The sequence below is a fragment of the Triturus cristatus genome, chromosome 4_1 (genome assembly GCF_964204655.1).
Source record: "Triturus cristatus chromosome 4_1, aTriCri1.1, whole genome shotgun sequence".
Lineage (NCBI taxonomy): Eukaryota > Metazoa > Chordata > Amphibia > Caudata > Salamandridae > Triturus > Triturus cristatus.
In genome coordinates this window covers 21,130,954-21,148,131 of record NC_140585.1, presented here as the reverse complement: position 1 = coordinate 21,148,131, position 17,178 = coordinate 21,130,954, and the positions used below count along the sequence as shown (strand labels likewise).

Below are 17,178 nucleotides of genomic sequence, written 5' to 3'. Positions count from 1 at the left end.
AGTCCTTGGGGCAGCCGGGGCCTATTGATCTGATCCCCTTATCACCAAACTCTTCTACCCCCCTGTCCGTTCCTCACCAGGACGTTAGTAATCAGTCTAACCACATGGATAGATCTATCTCGGTGGTACCTTTAGACCAAGTTAGTTCCGTTAGTTTAACACCTGGGGCTTCCACTGGCTTAGTACCTAGTCAGGCTGTCCCCCCAGATCCACCGTTTCCATGCTTGACGGCCCCAAGATCACAGAGATTACTACGTTCCTGCAGGAATAACAGTAAGAATGTCCAACTAAAGCGGGGGGGGGAGTCGACTCAATAAGAGAGTAGACCCTTTATCAACTAGCATTGCTTGTGACTCTAATGTTGCATCGGACAGTATCTCGGTCACTTTAGACAGCAGGCAACTTGACTTCTTGATCAGCACTATAGATGCTAAGTTTGATCTGCTTGTTAAACCTTTACTGATCAAACTTGATACGATTGCTGATGAAGTAGTCAGACTGGGAGGTCTGTTGGAGTCACATATTAACGCTAGCACAGGACCCCAAGAAAAGGATAAGGATTTAGGAAGTAGTAAAGTCCCCCCTAAGACCTCTAGTGAGGTTATACCAACGGCCATGTCTAATCTATCTAAGCCATCCCCCGGGGGATCTCGCGAGGAGGTAACTATTGCATCTAACACCTCGCTGATTTTGGGGCAAAACAAGTCCTCTTTCAACCCAGCCCCAGGGATTCAGGCAGGACATAGTGCCAAAAGCCACATTATCCCACGGCTTGATTTACCACCAGCCTGTGCTCCTTTCCTGGCAGTCTTAACCAACGTCCCCCCTGTAAGTGAGACTGGACGTAATAATAGCCATAGAGAATCCCATGCCTCACTGAAGAACAAGACTGTGGATTGGCTACACCGGGAGTGCGGTTTCCCAGTAGCTTTAGCAGATGAAATATTAAGCACTAGAAGAACCAACTGGATAGGTAGCTCCCGTAAGAACTGTGGTGGCGATTGCATAGTTGTTAATTTCAGAAATCCACACCTCGCCTCCACCGTTTTGCTAAGAGCATCTTCACTTCCTTTTCGGGACCAAGGGATTTCTCTTCGTCCCCTAGGTTACTTCTATAGGCATCTAATCAACCGGCCTAATGCTGAACTTGTTGGGATAAGGGATAGAGATATGAACCTGTACACTGGCTTTAACGTCACTACGTCTAATCGATTCCAGTCTTAGAGTGGACTTGATTCCAATGATTGACTGGAATCGGTTCTAACAAAACCAGTGGATGCAGCTGCTTCCTTGGGAGGAGGGGGGGGGGCGATGCAATATCGAGGGTTTCAGATACTGTAGACCCTAGAGGTAACTGCAGCCCCTTAGCTAACCCCAACGACGACTCCGGGTGTTGCGAAACTGTGAGGCAGGTCTATGTTGATGGCCAGGGTGGGGACTCTCCCCCTAAGTATGTATCTCATGGCAATATTAGTCCAATATCTTTATCCAATACTCCCATTAATAGTACTTGTTCGATTGCCAGCTGGAACGTCGCTGGACTTTTATCAAAGGATGCCTGTTTGGGATGGCTAGAGTTCATTAATGCTTTTAACATAATTTGTTTTCATGAAACATGGTGTACGGATCCAATTAATTACAATGGCTTTGTTTCTTATCAATTACCAGCTGTGGCCTCGCCGTCGGGCAGGGCAAAGGGTGGGCTCCTGGTTTTGATTTCAGTGGAAGTACCTATCACTGTCAAGAAACATGTATTGGTTGGGGTCCATTCCCAGATTTTATGGCTTTATCAGGAGCAGGGTAGAAATATCCTTTTAATTAACTTTTATAATAACATTTTTGATAGTTCTAGGTATCAGGTAGTGTTAGCTTTGGAGACCGCTTTGGCTGATATCATAACAAAGTATGATATTAATTTTGATTTCATTTGGGTGGGGGATTTTAACATTGCTGCGTGTCCCCTTGTCGCCCAAAGGGTCTGTGGCTTTACCAATTGTTTTGGGGATGGCGTCCCTCATTTCCCCCACAATTCCTATGGTGATTCATTGAATAAAATCTTGACAACTTACGATATGGAAATATTGGTTGATTTGGAAAATACCTCTGGAGAAATTATCCCCACATTCACGGGAAGGAATGCTAATACAGTGATCGATTTTATTTGCATGTCTTCTAGCCTCAGCCCATGGTGTATGGCCCCTGTGGTTGTGGATAATCTACTTAGTGATCACAATTGTATTACTATTGAGGCTATACTCTGGAAGGAGCAACAGGGCTCCAAAATTTGTACCATTGCCAATATTGAGCCACATCGACCGAATGGAACCAGAATTAGATGGAAAGGGGATAAAGCGGACATTGTGTCAAACTCCATCGTTAAAAATTGTCTAATTGAAATCACTACCATTTTAGAGAGTGAGGAAGCAACTGATGAAATTGTGTGTAATTTTATCAATTTTAATCTTATAATAGACAGTATATTCACCAAACTTTCAAAGGGTAAGAAATTTCAACAAAGGGGGTGGTTTGACCATGCTTGCACCATTGCGCTCAAGGGGCTTAAAGCAGCATTAGCAGCCAAGAACAGGGATAAAACCGTGATCAGGGAACTCAGAGCAACCTACCATGCTGCAGTAAAATGTAGGAAAACAGAATTAAGGCAAGAGGCTTGGGATAAATTAGACCAGGCAGCCTTAACTTCGGATTCCTCTTTATTTTGGGCCATAGTTAATTGTCCGTTTTTAAAGGATGATAAAATGCCCGAATTGACAGCTAACGTCAGTGTGGAGAACTGGGTTACCCATTTCTTTTTGATCTTTGATTCGGATAGACCTAGGGGAGTACACGAAGATGGTTGGCCTGTCGTCCCTCTGGACATTTCCATCGCCAAAGTGCAGGGTAGTATCACCTCCAGTAGGGGTGGGAAGGCCCAGGGGTCCGATGGTGTGCCCATCGATGTATATAAAACTGAACCAGAGATATGGGGCCCGTTGCTAACTAACGTTTTTAATGCTGCTGTATGTAATGGTGTTCCACCTACTTGGGAGGAATCCATTATTATCCCCATTTACAAGAAGGGAGACAGGGGGGATGTGAAGAACTATCGTCCAATTTCCCTCCTGGACTCCTCAGTGAAAATTATGAGCAGGGTGCTTTTGGTTAGGCTGGAAGAATGGGCTGAATCTAACAATATTCTGGCTAACTGCCAATATGGCTTTAGGAAGGGACGAGGGACCATCGAACAATGACATAAATCTCGAACTATTAATCGGGAAATATACGAAGGCCAAGAAAGGATCCCTCTTTCTCTGCTTTGCAGATTTGAGCAGTGCTTTCGATATGGTGGACCACAATATTTTATGGGCTAAATTATTAGAAATGGGGGCACCCGAGGGCATTGTCTATTTCTTGGCCCGACTTTGTGCTAATTTAAGCACCAGTGTCCGTTATGGTCCGGGTGGGGAGCGCACCCCAAAGTTTAAGATTAGGCGTGGTATCAGACAAGGGTGTGTGCTTGCCCCCCTACTCTTTACTCTTTTTATCAACGATGTTGATTTAGTTTTAACGACGGTTGCGGCAGATGCACCTAAAATAAATGATTTTAACGTCCCTGTATTACTCTACGCGGACGATGCCGTAATTTTGTCCAGGACCCCCATTGGCTTACAACGCCTGATGGACAGGTTTTCACTGTTCATCAAGGATAGAAAGCTGTTGATCAATAAATCCAAAAATTACATCATGGAATGTGGTGTGGGACGTAAAAAAACCCATGCCTATTTTATTGATGGGTATAAGGTGCAAACGGTGGAGTCCTTTAACTACCGTGGCATTACCTTTTCTAAGTCAGGGAGTTGGTCCAGTGAGCTTACTCATGTTCGGGCCAAGATGGCAAAATGTGCCCATGGGGTGTTCAAGTTTGCTACTAAAATTGGGGACAAACGGATTAAAGATATGTTAAAAATTTACCAAATGAGATGTCTTTCAATGGCCCTTTATGGTGCTGGGGTTTGGGGACATGCCACGGTAGGGAGCTTACAAGTGGAGGAAAATCTCTTTCTTAAGAGACTCCTGTGTTTGCCTAAATCAGCTTCTAACGACTTGGTGCACAGAGAGTTTGGTATTCAACATCTTTCAGACCTGATCACCCTAAGACCACTAATGCTGTGGAGTGCTATCTGGTCAAAGGAAGAGACCTCCCTAAATAGAGCTATCATTGGAGATTGTCTCTCCATTGATGACCACTTAAATATTCCCTGGATCAAATTTGTTATTAACCTTTCTTAGAGATTTACGGTTTCAATCTAAAAGAGGACTGTTATGTTGCCTCCAGTTTGTCCAAAGCAGAGATGAAGACTGTCTTTTAAACCACAAATTAGAGAGGCGGGGGAGGGCCGGTGGCAACCTTACTATAAGTATGCTCTACGGAAGATTTTGTGAGACTGTGGGTTTTCAACCGTATTTGAGTTTAGTCACCCGAGCTTCCCATCAGTTTGTCCTAACGAGATTAAGGTTTGGGATTGTGCACCATTTAGTGGCTTTCCCCTGCATTAAAAAACATCCGAATGGTCCATGTCCATGCGATAATGCCTCAGCCCAAAGCACTATGCACTTTCTATTGCTGTGTAATTTATATAGTAATTTTCGCTCTGCTTATTTAAAACCCATTTTTTTGAAGTATGGAGTCAGAAATGTAAAAGATTCAATGAAGTTGCTTTTTAATCCCCACCCTGATGTTTGTTTTTTCACTGCTACCTTTCTCCTTCAAGCTATTAAAGCAAGGTCTAGCATGCTTTTTTAATCGTTTTTAAATCCTGTAATTTGTAATGTATTTTTATAGTCATGGTTTTATGACTGTTGTATATGTTGTGTAAATGTATGTGCTTTTATGGACTTTGTGTTTGAGCTCCGAATAAAGCCTTATGAAATAAAATGAGAATGGTAAGGTAGGCATCTTTACGTCTAAATGGACCATCCAGTTCCCATTCCTCAGTAGATCTGCCAACAGTGGGATACCCTCCATCTCGAAATATTTGTGAGTGCCAAACTGATTTATTCCCTTAAATTTAGGAGCAATCTGTGTCCAGCTCCCCTCTTCTGCACCAGAAAGACATTGCTGCAGAAACTCAGGGGACTCCAGTCGCACTATGCTACTGCCTTTTTCCCTAGCAAGTCCTCTATTTCTGCATTTATAAAAGAGTTGTCTGTTGGGAACAATGTAACTGATGGGAAGGGGATTCTTGATATGGAGTCTGATAGAATTCTATCTGAAAGCACTGAATCGTCTGTAGGAACCATGCATCCTGAGTGATGGTCCCCCATCTGGGAAGGAAGTATTGGATCCGACCCTCCAAAGGTGTGGAGACAAAATTGATTATCCTTACCTGAAGGGGACTGACTCAGGAATTCCACTCCATGACCTCATCGGTCGAAAGGGCAGCTGTAGAACCTCTGCCTGGTGGGGTAGACAGTGCCACCTCTGGAGGTGTCTTGCCAGTCGCCTCTACCTCGGCCGTAGCTACCTCATGGGGGCCTTGGTGATAATAGTGGCCTGGCAAGCGGCCCCTGCCTCACCCAGCCCTGCCGAAAAGGCCCGCTTGGACAACCCTCTTGATTTTGGACTGCGCTTTGAGAAGGTATGTAAAAGTACCCACATATTTTGAGACATCCTTGACAAATCTAGCCCCAAACAGGAGGCGCTCGGCTAAGGGGCCCGCTTCCGCGGAGGCGAGTTCCGTCAGGTTGGAGTCCATCCTCATGTGTAGCGATTCGCCCTTTTCCATGGAAACAGTGCAGTTGGAATTTCTTAGGGACCAATGGCTCATTGCGTCCATCCCACCAGAATATCCAGGTCCAACTGGGAACCCGAGTCTTTGGCCACTAAGGCCATCTCTAATATTTTTGCCAAGGGTTCTGCTATGTCAAATAATTTATCTTGGCAACTGCCCCATGCACAGTCGATGCCCTTCTTTGGGTCTTTGGCAAATGTTTTCAGGAATGCCCACATATTGGGATCAATACCCGGGGTCTCCGCCACCCTATCTGGTTTGTCGGGGTGGGGGCACTCAGCCTGCAGGCGATTGCACACTTCATTTATCAAAGCTTCTTTGGGGTTTTTCATGCAGGTATTTTGCCACCACCAGGGTGGGAGTCCAATCGGAGACTGCGGGTGTATTATTTTTGGGGATTGGAAGGCTTGGTTTCTGATGACCTTTTGGACTTCTTCCTTTTAGGTGGGGAGGTGTGGTCCGAAGAGTCAGTGTCCGTGTCCGTATCCCTTTTACTCTTTTTTTGCCCACTGGATGTGGTAGACGGAACAGAATATTTGTGGTCCCCTAATGGGGATTGAGGCACGGTAGCCAATGCCTGTGTATTAGGCCATGCGGAAGTCAGACTGTTGGACAAACGCATCAAGGGCATCCACCAATGTGTCTTCTAGATAGGGTCCCTGCTGCTCCTCGTAGTAGCCATATCCTTAAAAGGGGCCCAGACCTCCAGCTTGAGGTTGAAAATAACTACCACAGACAAACCATATATATCCCAGCGGGATTATTTAGTAGGGGTTCTACCCTCAGTGCACTAGAAAGATTAAACTCAGTCCCTATGACCCCTCAGAAAACCTGTACACTCAATGATTACAAACCTTATCTATAGGGCGTCAGGAGCCAACAATATATGAGCTTGCACTCAGCTCCCGGGTCAACCCGAGTTATTGCAGCCTGAGATAGGTGTCAACACCACTCTGCCAGGGTTAGATTGGCACAGAGTGGCAACCAGCATTCAAACCACTGATCGAGAAGGTAAGAGGTAAGACAAACGGCATGATGAGATTAGATCCATCATGGATCTGGGGGGAGCCGCGATCTTGGTGCTCCTTGATCTGTCCGCCGCCTTCGACACGGTCGACCACTCCATCTTGGTCGACCGTGTCGCATCCATGGGGATAACTCATCGTGCAAAAGATCTCATTGCCTCGTTTCTGGCCAACCGAACTCAAGCGGTGAAACTGGGTAACTTCTACTCATCCACCTTCACTCTTCCTTGCGGGGTCCCTCAGGGATCTTCGCTAAGCCCCACATTATTTAATATATATGTGGTGGACCTGGCGAGGGTTATAAAAGCTCACAAGCTGCAGCTAACCACTTACGCTGACGACACCCAACTGGTGCTGGCTGTTCATAAAGATGGTCCTGCAGTCGCCGCTAATTTCCAAGAAGGGATGATGGCCATCAGCTCATGGATGGCGGATAACAGTTTGAAATTGAACTCGGATAAGACCGAGGTGCTGACCTTTGGCAGGCCTTCTCCTGAGTGGTCTTCGATCTGGTGGCCCAGTAATATGGGTCCCCCCCCCACTCCAGTGACCAAGGTCAGGAATCTCGGCATCATGTTCGATAACAAACTGTCTTTTAAGCATCACGTCAACGCTGTGGCGGCATCCTCCTTTTATATGCTGAGGAAAATCAAGAAGTTGCTGCCATACCTTCCCTCAAATGCTGGAAAAACCTTAATTACTACCCTTGTTTTTTCAAAAATGGACTATGGCAATGGCCTCTTCCTCAATGCTCAGGAGCAGGTGTTAGCCAAGTTGCAATCAGTACAGAACGCGGCAGCCAGATTGCTGCTTAATGTTCCATTTCGTCATCCTACTTCCGCGGCCATACACCAATTGCACTGGCTGAGAGTAAAGAGTCGGATAAAGTTCAAGGCTCTATGTATTGCCTATAAAGCTATTCATGATTCAGGACCTAAGTTCCTGAAGGACGCTTTCCGAATCTATGTTCCCAAAAGAACTCTACGCTCAGCCTCCATGCACGTGCTCCCGGTGCCACGCACCAGAACTTCCACATGGGGTGATAGACGCTTTCTGGTGGCAACTCCCAGGCTGTGGAATTCCCTCCCATTGGCCATAAAAACTGCCCCTACCCTCATGATGTTTCGCAAGCTCCTAAAGACGTGGTTATTTAACCAGTAATCTCCTCAGATGTCTTTGTTTCTGGGAAGTTCTACATGCGCCGAGACACCCTAGGGTATTCGTGCGCAATAAAAATCTTAAAAACATAAACATAAACATAAACATGTAGCCTAAAAGAAGCCCAAATATAGCCCAATTGGGCTGCACGCCTGACCCCATGCAACAACCACCATGGGCCGATGAAGGAAGACTCCGTGTTGAAGAAATACATGCGGCAGCCCGCCGCAACACAAATAGGTGAGAGCGCCCTTGTGGCGAAGGAGCGCTGAAGAGAGTACTCTGGGAAAAAGGGGACTCACTAACCCGCGACGGGGACGGTGCGGGCAGCAAGTGGAACTCAACCAATCTAGTGAGGCAATCAATTCTGAGAAAAAGGCACAAGCAGTATGTAATATAAATAACAGTGCATTCACAAATGATAACAGCATAAATGTAGAGAAAAATGAGGCAGTTAACTCGCCTGCAAGCAGCAAAGAAAGAGGCTCACGAGATGTGGTTATTGTGACTCACATGGACAGAAGGGCTGTGATTGGTGGTTACACAGCGTGGTGTCATGGGAAATGTAGTTTGTTATATGTTTTAAACGTTTTCATTGACTGCTGAGAAATACAGTAAAAAAAAAGGAGAAAGCATAATCTGAAGCCTCCGGTCTTGTAATAGAATTATCAATATGATTCAAAACCATAAGGAAAAACGAGCATATCTTGATGCCAAAGACAGATCTGGAGCCAATGCATGTATGTATGTGATGGTATGGTAGGCCTGGACAGAATTTCAATGATGCCAGAGTAATTGGAGTAATTTTGGTAATTTCGCTTTTCTCTTTGACACAGAATTAGCGTGCAGCAGTACATGCTCAGCATTCAAGTTCTGCTGCATTTAGTCACTCTTTCTTGGAACAAAACACATCCTTGCATACATTTTAGACATGAGGGTGCATTTTTGCACTAAGGATTATCACAACATTAAGAATTACTCTTCTTGCTTAATCTAAGTGTAATTTTGTGGAAGTCTGAGGTAACAGCGTGTGATTGTGCTACATGAAATTACAAGAGTTTCGCCCTCGCCTAGTATTTACAAAGCAGTGCAGTGTTGTAAAAGAGGGGGGACATGAGATGTCTGTACAGTGGTGATTTTTCTACATCAGCAGACTAATAGAGGGTGAGTTTGTTGACTATGTAAACCTACGTTGACACAGATGGCACGGAGATTGGCAGAACTGATCCACGGCACCTTCCAGCACTCAATCATCTATATCTAGGTTCACGTCATAGCACTCTGAATTCTAACAATAGATTTCTTGACTGCCTTCTTCATCTCAGTGTTTCAGAGACTATAGATCATTGGGTTCACCATGGGAGTCAAGATGGTGTATACCACTGACAAGAACCTATCGACAGAGAATGAGTTATTGGCTGTGGGCCGGAAATAGGTGAAGAGTAGAGATGCATAGAAGATAATAACCACTGTCAGGTGAGAGGCACAGGTGGAGAAGGCTTTGGATCGGCCCTCAGAAGACTAGGGGCCTCATTTATGAAAAGTGACGCATCACTGCGTGAAAACAGTGATGCGCCACTTTTCACTGCGCCCTCCCTGCGACTCCAGTGATGCGTCATATTTACAGTATGACGCATCATGTCGCAAGGAGTCACAGATACGTCAGTATTTCTGACGTATCTGTAGGCGCAAAAGTGACGCATCGCTGGAGTGTGTCACAAAAGTGACGCAACTCCAGCAATGTGTCCTTTCACATGGGGCAAGCCCCATGTGAAAGGGCCTGCGTCAGTCTTACGCCTGCTGTGAGGCAGGCGCTAGAAATTGACGCATTTGCACACTAGAAGTGGCGCAGTGAAATCTCGTAGATTTCACTGCGTCACTTCTACGACCCTTTGTTGCGTCAAAACGCCCCCCTTGCATACATTATACCTGGCGCAGGTATAATGTGGCGCAGGGGTTTACAAAGTGACGCATCTACCTAGATGCGTCACTTTGTAAATATGGCGCAACATGGCGCATGTTTTCTGCCGCTGGTGCGTCACAAAAAGTGACGCACCGGCGTCGTAAAAGTGACGCAGGGGCTCATAAATGAGCCCCTTGATGTTCATGATGGTCGTGATAATGAATGTGTATGACACACTCATTGTGAGAAGCGCCCCAGAAGCAAGGAAACCACCCAGTGTAAAGATGACCAGAATGTTGATGAATGTGTCGGAGCACGAAAGCTTCAGCAGTGGGGGGAGGTCACAGAAAAAGTGCTGGATCTCATTGGACCTGCAAAAGGAGAGCCTGGTCATCAAAATCACATGCACAGCGGAGTAAATGTGCCCAGCCGCCCCCAAGCCAGCAGCCAACCAGGAGCAGGCACGTTGGTCCATGATGCTGCAGTAATGCAGAGGGTGACAAACTGCAACATAGCGGTCATATGCCATAGCAGCTAGTAGGAGGCACTCAACAGTTACCAGGCTGACAAAGAAATAGAGCTGGATCATGCAGCTAGAGAAGGAGATGGTCTTCTTCTTGGCTAGAAGGTCTGCCAGCATCTTAGGGACAGTGACAGTGGAGAAGCAGCAGTCTAGGAAGGACAGGTTGGAGATGAAGTAGTACATAGCGGTGTGAAGATTGGCATCTAGGTGTATTACGGTGATGATGAGGATATTCCCAGCCAGGGTGGTCACGTAGATCAGAAGGAAAATTATGAAAACGAGACCCTCCACCTCAGGAATGGAAGACAGGCCCAACAGGATGAATTCAGTCACCAGAGTTTGGTTGACCATGTCCATTGTCTTCTGCACTGGAGTCTAAAGAGCAATATTATATTATATTATTAATGATAGAACACCGTTAACATGAAATAAAACAATCTTGATAGGCATGGGCATAGATACAGTATTGCCAGTCCTAACAAAAATAACAATACATTAGTATAAATAGATAGATGAATAGATAGATAGATGAATAGATAGATAGATAGATAGATAGATAGATAGATAGATAGATAGATAGATAGATAGATAGATAGATAGATAGATAGATAGATAGATAGATAGATAGATAGAAGATAGATAGATAGATAGATAGATAGATAGATAGATAGATAGATAGATAGATAGATAGATAGATAGATAGATAGATAGATAGATAGATAGATAGATAGATAGATAGATAGATAGATAGCCATTTCTCCATTGAGTCACATACATTTGCAAGTGAATTGTACTTAAACAAGAGGAACAACGGTCAGAAAAAGAAGAAAGGAAATCAAAAGACAAAAGGAACAAACAATCTCTTTGTAGAGCCACCAGCTTGAGTGCGTCTGTCAGTCTGATGTATCAATGGGTAGCGTGTGTGCGGTTGCAAGGGCGTGGTAGGTCGTGTTAGTGGATGTGCCAGGGCAGGGTGGGTTTAAGGTGAAAGGATAGCAGCAGGGTGAGAGGCAAGGTGGACATGGTATGGGTGGAGATGTATATGACGGAAGGCCATGGTATCTAGGAGTCACAAGTTGGTGTGCTCGCATGTCGGTGTAAGTCATGGGGATCCCAGCAAGTTAAGTGTCCTGTGCCTGTGAGCAGATCTAAGAGGGAAGATGTGTTGCGGACAATTTAGTCTTGATCATGGATAAGTAATCCTGCCATTGTGTGAGGGTCTGTTGCGGGGGCCCTGTAGCTTGTGCCGCGACCGCTAGCTGGTTTTTGTGTTCTGACACCAGTGCCCTGCGAAGATCAAGTAACCACACACATACATTAGGGCCCATTGGTGCCTTCCATGCCATGGCAATCTCTTGCTTGGCCAGGCCCAGAGCAAGGTCCAAGAACTTGTTCAAGCCCTTACGAGACGCGCTGCGTCTCGTAACCCCCAGCAGAAAGGTAAGGGGCTCTGCCTCTACCCGTGCGAGTGCCGTGTCTGCATGCATAGTGGCCACCGTGGTCCAGAATATTTGATTATCGGTGCAGTTCCACACCATATGTGTGAATGTGGCTCACTGGTCACAGCATCTAGGGCATATGTCCACAGTGGTGGCGTACATGCGTGCCAACCTGTGGGAAGGGAGATACGTGTGATGAAGATAATTAAACTGAGTGTACTTTATCCTAGCGTTTGTTGAGATGGTCTTGGGGTGGTTAAGGCATTGCAGCCACTGTTTATCAGTAATAGTGATAGACAATTTGGTATCCCAGTATCCTTGCAGTGCCGTCAGTGTAGGTGGTTTGTCCAATCTTAATGAGGTGTAGATGGCTGTTACAGCATACTGGCCCCAGCCGTGTGGGTGCAGTGTTTGCAATAGGTGTGGCCTGGCATACAGCAGACGTACCCATCGTGTAAAATTGGGGGGATACCAAACCCCTCCAGTACCACTATGAGGTAAGCCCAGCTCAGAGTGTCAAAAGCCTTCTCGATATCCAAGGAGATGACCCAGGGCTTCTCTGCCTCGGCTGGTGCCCGGTCCAGCAGGGCAAACTGAGCAGATTCAAACCAGTATTGTGGCCTGGAATAAAGCCATTTTGGTCCTCATGGACCAGTAGTGGCACAGCAGTGATCAACCTATTCACCAGCAGTTTCCCAAGGACCTTATAGTTGACATTCAAAATTGACAGGGGGCGATAAGAGGCCGTTTGGGGAGGGTCGCGGCCCGGCTTTGGCAGAATCACTAGTGTCGCCTCTCATAAAGTGGGCAGCAACGCGCCCGCTTTGAAGGTTTCGGCATACACCTTGGCCAGCCTAGGTGCTAGTTGCGCGGAAAAGGTGGAATAAAATTCTGATGACCACCCATCTGTCCCCTGTGTCTTGCCCGCTGCCAGATGTCCAATTGCATCCGTGATCTCATCAAGTGCCATGGGTTCCTCTAGGCTTCATAGTGAGGTGGCATAATTTGTGGGAGTTGTATCCCCGCAAGGAAGTCCCGAATAGTAGTGGGGTTCTGTTTGGCCGGGGCTGTATACAACGCCATATAATATTTGAAAAATTGTTGGTTAATGGCCTCCTGGGTGTTCACTAGAGTCCCGGTAGACGTGTATTTGGCGGTGATAGGGGGTTGAGTAGTCTCTGTCCGCAATAGCCACGTGAGCAGTCTGTCCACCTTTTCGCCTTTCTTGTGTCTGCGTGCCAGGCTTATCTTATAATCTAAGGTGCAGAGGTCATCCAACGTTTTTTTATATGCCAAGCGGGCCCGGGTTAGTGAGGGGCCAATCTGGCGGTAGGTGGGAATGCGCTGCTCGCAGCACTGTATCGCTAACTCATAGGTGCAAAGCGCAGTAGGCATCATTTTACAGGTGCCGTATGTGGTCTTGATGGAGTGCCCTCAGAGGACAGCTTCGAAGGCGTCCCACTCCACTCCTGCTGACGAGGCAGTTCCCTCATTCACGGCAAAATAGGATTCAATATATTCCAGAAGGGTGGCCCATAGGACGAGTCGGCGAACACAGCACTTGGCAGGCGCCAGGTTGAAATCTTAGGGCGCTTCACGCCCCAGGACAAGTGCAGCTTCAACGGGACGTGGTTGGAGAGCGCACACACCAAATGGTCAGCATGTAATACGCTGTGAAGGGCATTGTCAGAGCAGAATATCATATCAATCTATATGTACAAATTGGGTAGTACCGAATAATGCGAGTAAGTGCGCACTTGGGGATGCATCCTGTGCCATACATCATGGACCTGCATATTGGGTACCCACTCTGCAATGTGTTGTGCCAGTTTGATAGATTGTGCTCCCTGGAGGGGAGGGCGGGACAGATCCATGTCAAGGTTCCACACACCATTAAAATCACCACCCCAGTACATGGAGGCTATGGGATCTGTAAGCAAGGATGGTGTGAGAGTTTGGAGGAAGGTGGACTGGCCCGAATTTGGGGCATAGAGGGAAACCAGCACCAAGGGGGAACCATTCAGGAGGCCCTCCATAGTGATGAAACAGCCCTGTTTGCCCACTCTGGAGTGTTTGATTTGCAGTGGGGTCCCCGGTGCAACCCATATAAGTGCTTCCCGAGTATATCCAGAATACGTCATACCCAGTACCGTGCCCTTCTGCGTTTGCCGAGCGATGCAAGTGTTTGTGTGGTGAGGTGCGTCTCCTGTAGCAACGCAAATGTGATCACATGGCTGCGCAAGTTTTGGTATACTTTGTGTCGATTAGAGCATCCTACCTGCCCCCTCACATTCCAGGTCAGTAGTGAGTAGTCCCCAGTCACGATCTACTTGGTTGGAGTGTGAAAACGTAGTATGTAGCAGACCACTGGCTGATAGACTCCACCCTCCCCTGTGTATCACCACAACCACATGAGGTGGGTCAGGCATGGCCAATCCACGAGCCCCACTGTGTGCAAGCATAACAAAAGATCAACATAATAATCTGAAAGTCCCAACGTCCCACCCCAGGCCTGTTTGCCAACGGGCAATGGAACATTCGCACTAAAATGAGTTGCATGTAAATAACTAAATATAAAATATAACAAAATAAGAACAGATGATTTGCTGTATCAGCTACTTATCGCTTGTTGGGGAGGGTGCAGCAGAATAGTTGTGCAGTGTCCTCGCCGCCTCCCAGGAATCACCCTGGCGCCCAGCAAGCATGTGCAGGCCATCCGGCTGCTGCAGTTAAGGGTACCTCAGAGTCTGCAAATGTCAACCCAGTATGTTAGCAGTTTGTGGAGTGAGGGTCATGCCATTCCCCAATAACGCCTCAAGCTGCGAGGCCGTGATGAGCAGTGTCTGGTCCATGGTTATATCAGAGTCTGAGTCAGGCCTAAGAGAGGAAGCGAGGGATTCTATGTGTGCCACCATCTTGATGGCTTGTGCCCGTTCCAAGGCCACTTGTGCTTTCGTTGAATGGTGTAGCCCGCCTTTGCCTTGGCCATTAAGTGGTGCAACTAATGTCTAGGAGTGAGAGGGGTCAGACAATAGAGGTGGGGGGCTCATGCGCTAGGTCCTGTTTGTCAACCCAGGCCCATGCCTCCTTGGGTGTGTTGCAGAAGACTGTGCCCTCTTTGCGTTGGATGCGAAGTCGCACCAGATATTAAAGGGAGTATTGAACATCGTGGTTCCTCAAGCATTTCTTGACCTCCAGGTATGAAGAGCGGTGAAAGTATAGTCTGGGTAAATGTGAACCGTGGCGTTTTCGACTTGCCAATGGCCCCTGGTACAGGTGACTTGCAGTACGTGATCCCTGTCACGGTAGTAAGAAAATCTTGCCACCACTGGTCTGGGGAAGGTGACCTAGCGGGGGGGGCCCAGGACCCTATGCGCTCGCTCAATGGAGAGGAACTCCGACATCTCACCCTGTAGGACTTCTCGCGCGAACGAGTCTTCAAGATAGAGTTCCATACTGGGGCCCTCCGCCCGTTCAGGAAGGCCCACTATGCGCACGTAGTTTCAGCGCAAGCGCCCTTCCTGATCCTCCACCTGTGCCCATAGGAGGTCCACCTCTTGCTGGAGGGATTGCAGTTGGGTGGTTGTCGCATTTACCATCGGTCGTAGCGACGCCAGTGTAGACTCAGACTCTTCCAGTCCTCCCTTCAGTTTCTTCTGGTCCTCCAGGAGGAACCCCATGTCAATGCTGAGGGAGTCAATCTTCATCCCCAGAGTGGTTTTAATATCAAATATAGCCGCCAGTAGCTCATCGAAATGGTGCAAATGATAACTGCGGTCTCCCCAAGCTGAGGGCCCCAGATGGTCTGCACTCCTAGTGACCGGGGGGTTGTCTCCACTTCCAGGGGCTGTGACTGGGACTTCTTCAACCTGGACTTGCCCATTGCACCTTCTGCAGGGGGCAACAGGCCGTGTGTTGGTCTATTTGTCTCCCAGGGGGTCTAGGGCTGTCAAAGTTTCTGAGATGATGCACCTGTGCGGCTTAGAGGTGGAATGGTAGGATAGGCAATCAAGACGGCACAAGCAGCTGGACCGGGAATATGCGCCCTTTTGGACCTGGGGTGCCTCGCAACACGGGGCACCCCAACAGCAGTCATTGTGTTAAAAGGAGTCTTGGGATTCTTCACACCATGCCGTGCCAGCAGACTGCGAAGTTCTATCAAGTGGAACCATGTTGGCCCCTCTCACCGGCTCCCTGTCTCACCCCACGCAGTCCGCAGTCGCGGCGCAGTATGTCATTGTGTTGGGTGCCCCCATGTTCCCCCACAGGGTATGGGTAATCAGCGGATCACAGGGGGGGCACATCCCTCACAAGTGCCTTTGTGTGTGGTCAGGTGCGTGGGGGAGCCCAGTCCCAGTTCACTTCTCCCAGCTCCCAGGTAGGGGCCCGGGACTCAGGCGTTCACTCACAGTCTCTATGAGGGGACCTCAGCAGGCTCGCAGGTTCCTGTTGGCCCGAAGCCCCTCTCGACCAGGGGCGTGTCACCATGGGCACCGGTTAAAGCATCAAGCTGGTCCGAGCTGCTGCCCAAAGCCTCAAAATGGTATCTCCGGCCTTATGGCACACTTCAGGTCAGGGGCCGCAATATCGCGATCCAGATCCTGGTGTCCAGACGGCGCGAGCAGTAGAAATCAGGAGTCTCGCCTACCGGCGGGGCTCGTGTTCCAGCCGATCAGTCAATGACCAGCCCAGGGTCGGCTCGTCCGTGCCCAGGAGCTCCGGGCTTTAAGGGTGCCTCACTCGCGCAGACAGGAGTCAGGGCCCGCAGCAGAAACAGGGTGGTGGGCTAGGCGAGGAGGAAACAGGATTTTTCTCGGCGGGCACAGAGCAGAGCTCCGAGCTCTGAGGCCGCTCTTGTCGCCATCATGGCCACGCCCCCCTTAAACTTTGGATTTTAGAAGGAATTGCTAAAGATTTTTTTATGGAAAGTAATTTATTACAAAATTATAAAGTCACTTTAACCTATGTAATAGTGTAAAGTGTGTCAAAATATAAAAGAGAGGCCTATTGGCTTTATCAGTGGATGAGTCATCACATCACCACATTTATCTATTGCCTGTCAAAAAAGCAACAGAATATTTTATCAATTAACCACAATATAACATATTGCTTAAAAATACACACATGGCAACACATAATTATTGCCACACAAATATTTTAAATAATGGAAACAACCCCAAACATGTGGGGGCAGATTTACAAGCCCTTTGCGCCACTTTTGAGTGACTTTTCTCATGTTAAAAGTGATGCAAAAGTGGCACAAGGGGCTTGTAAATCTGATCCAAGGGTTCCCTGCAGGCCCCACAAAATGTTTATTTGTATTGAGTGGTGCCCCTGACCT

General features: G+C 47.5%; 1 pseudogene; it reads right to left on the bottom strand.

Annotated features, from left to right (window-relative positions):
* Window positions 1-9,238: 9,238 nt before the first annotated feature.
* Window positions 9,239-10,755, bottom strand: LOC146839343 (olfactory receptor 5V1-like; annotated as a pseudogene).
* Window positions 10,756-17,178: the final 6,423 nt, after the last annotated feature.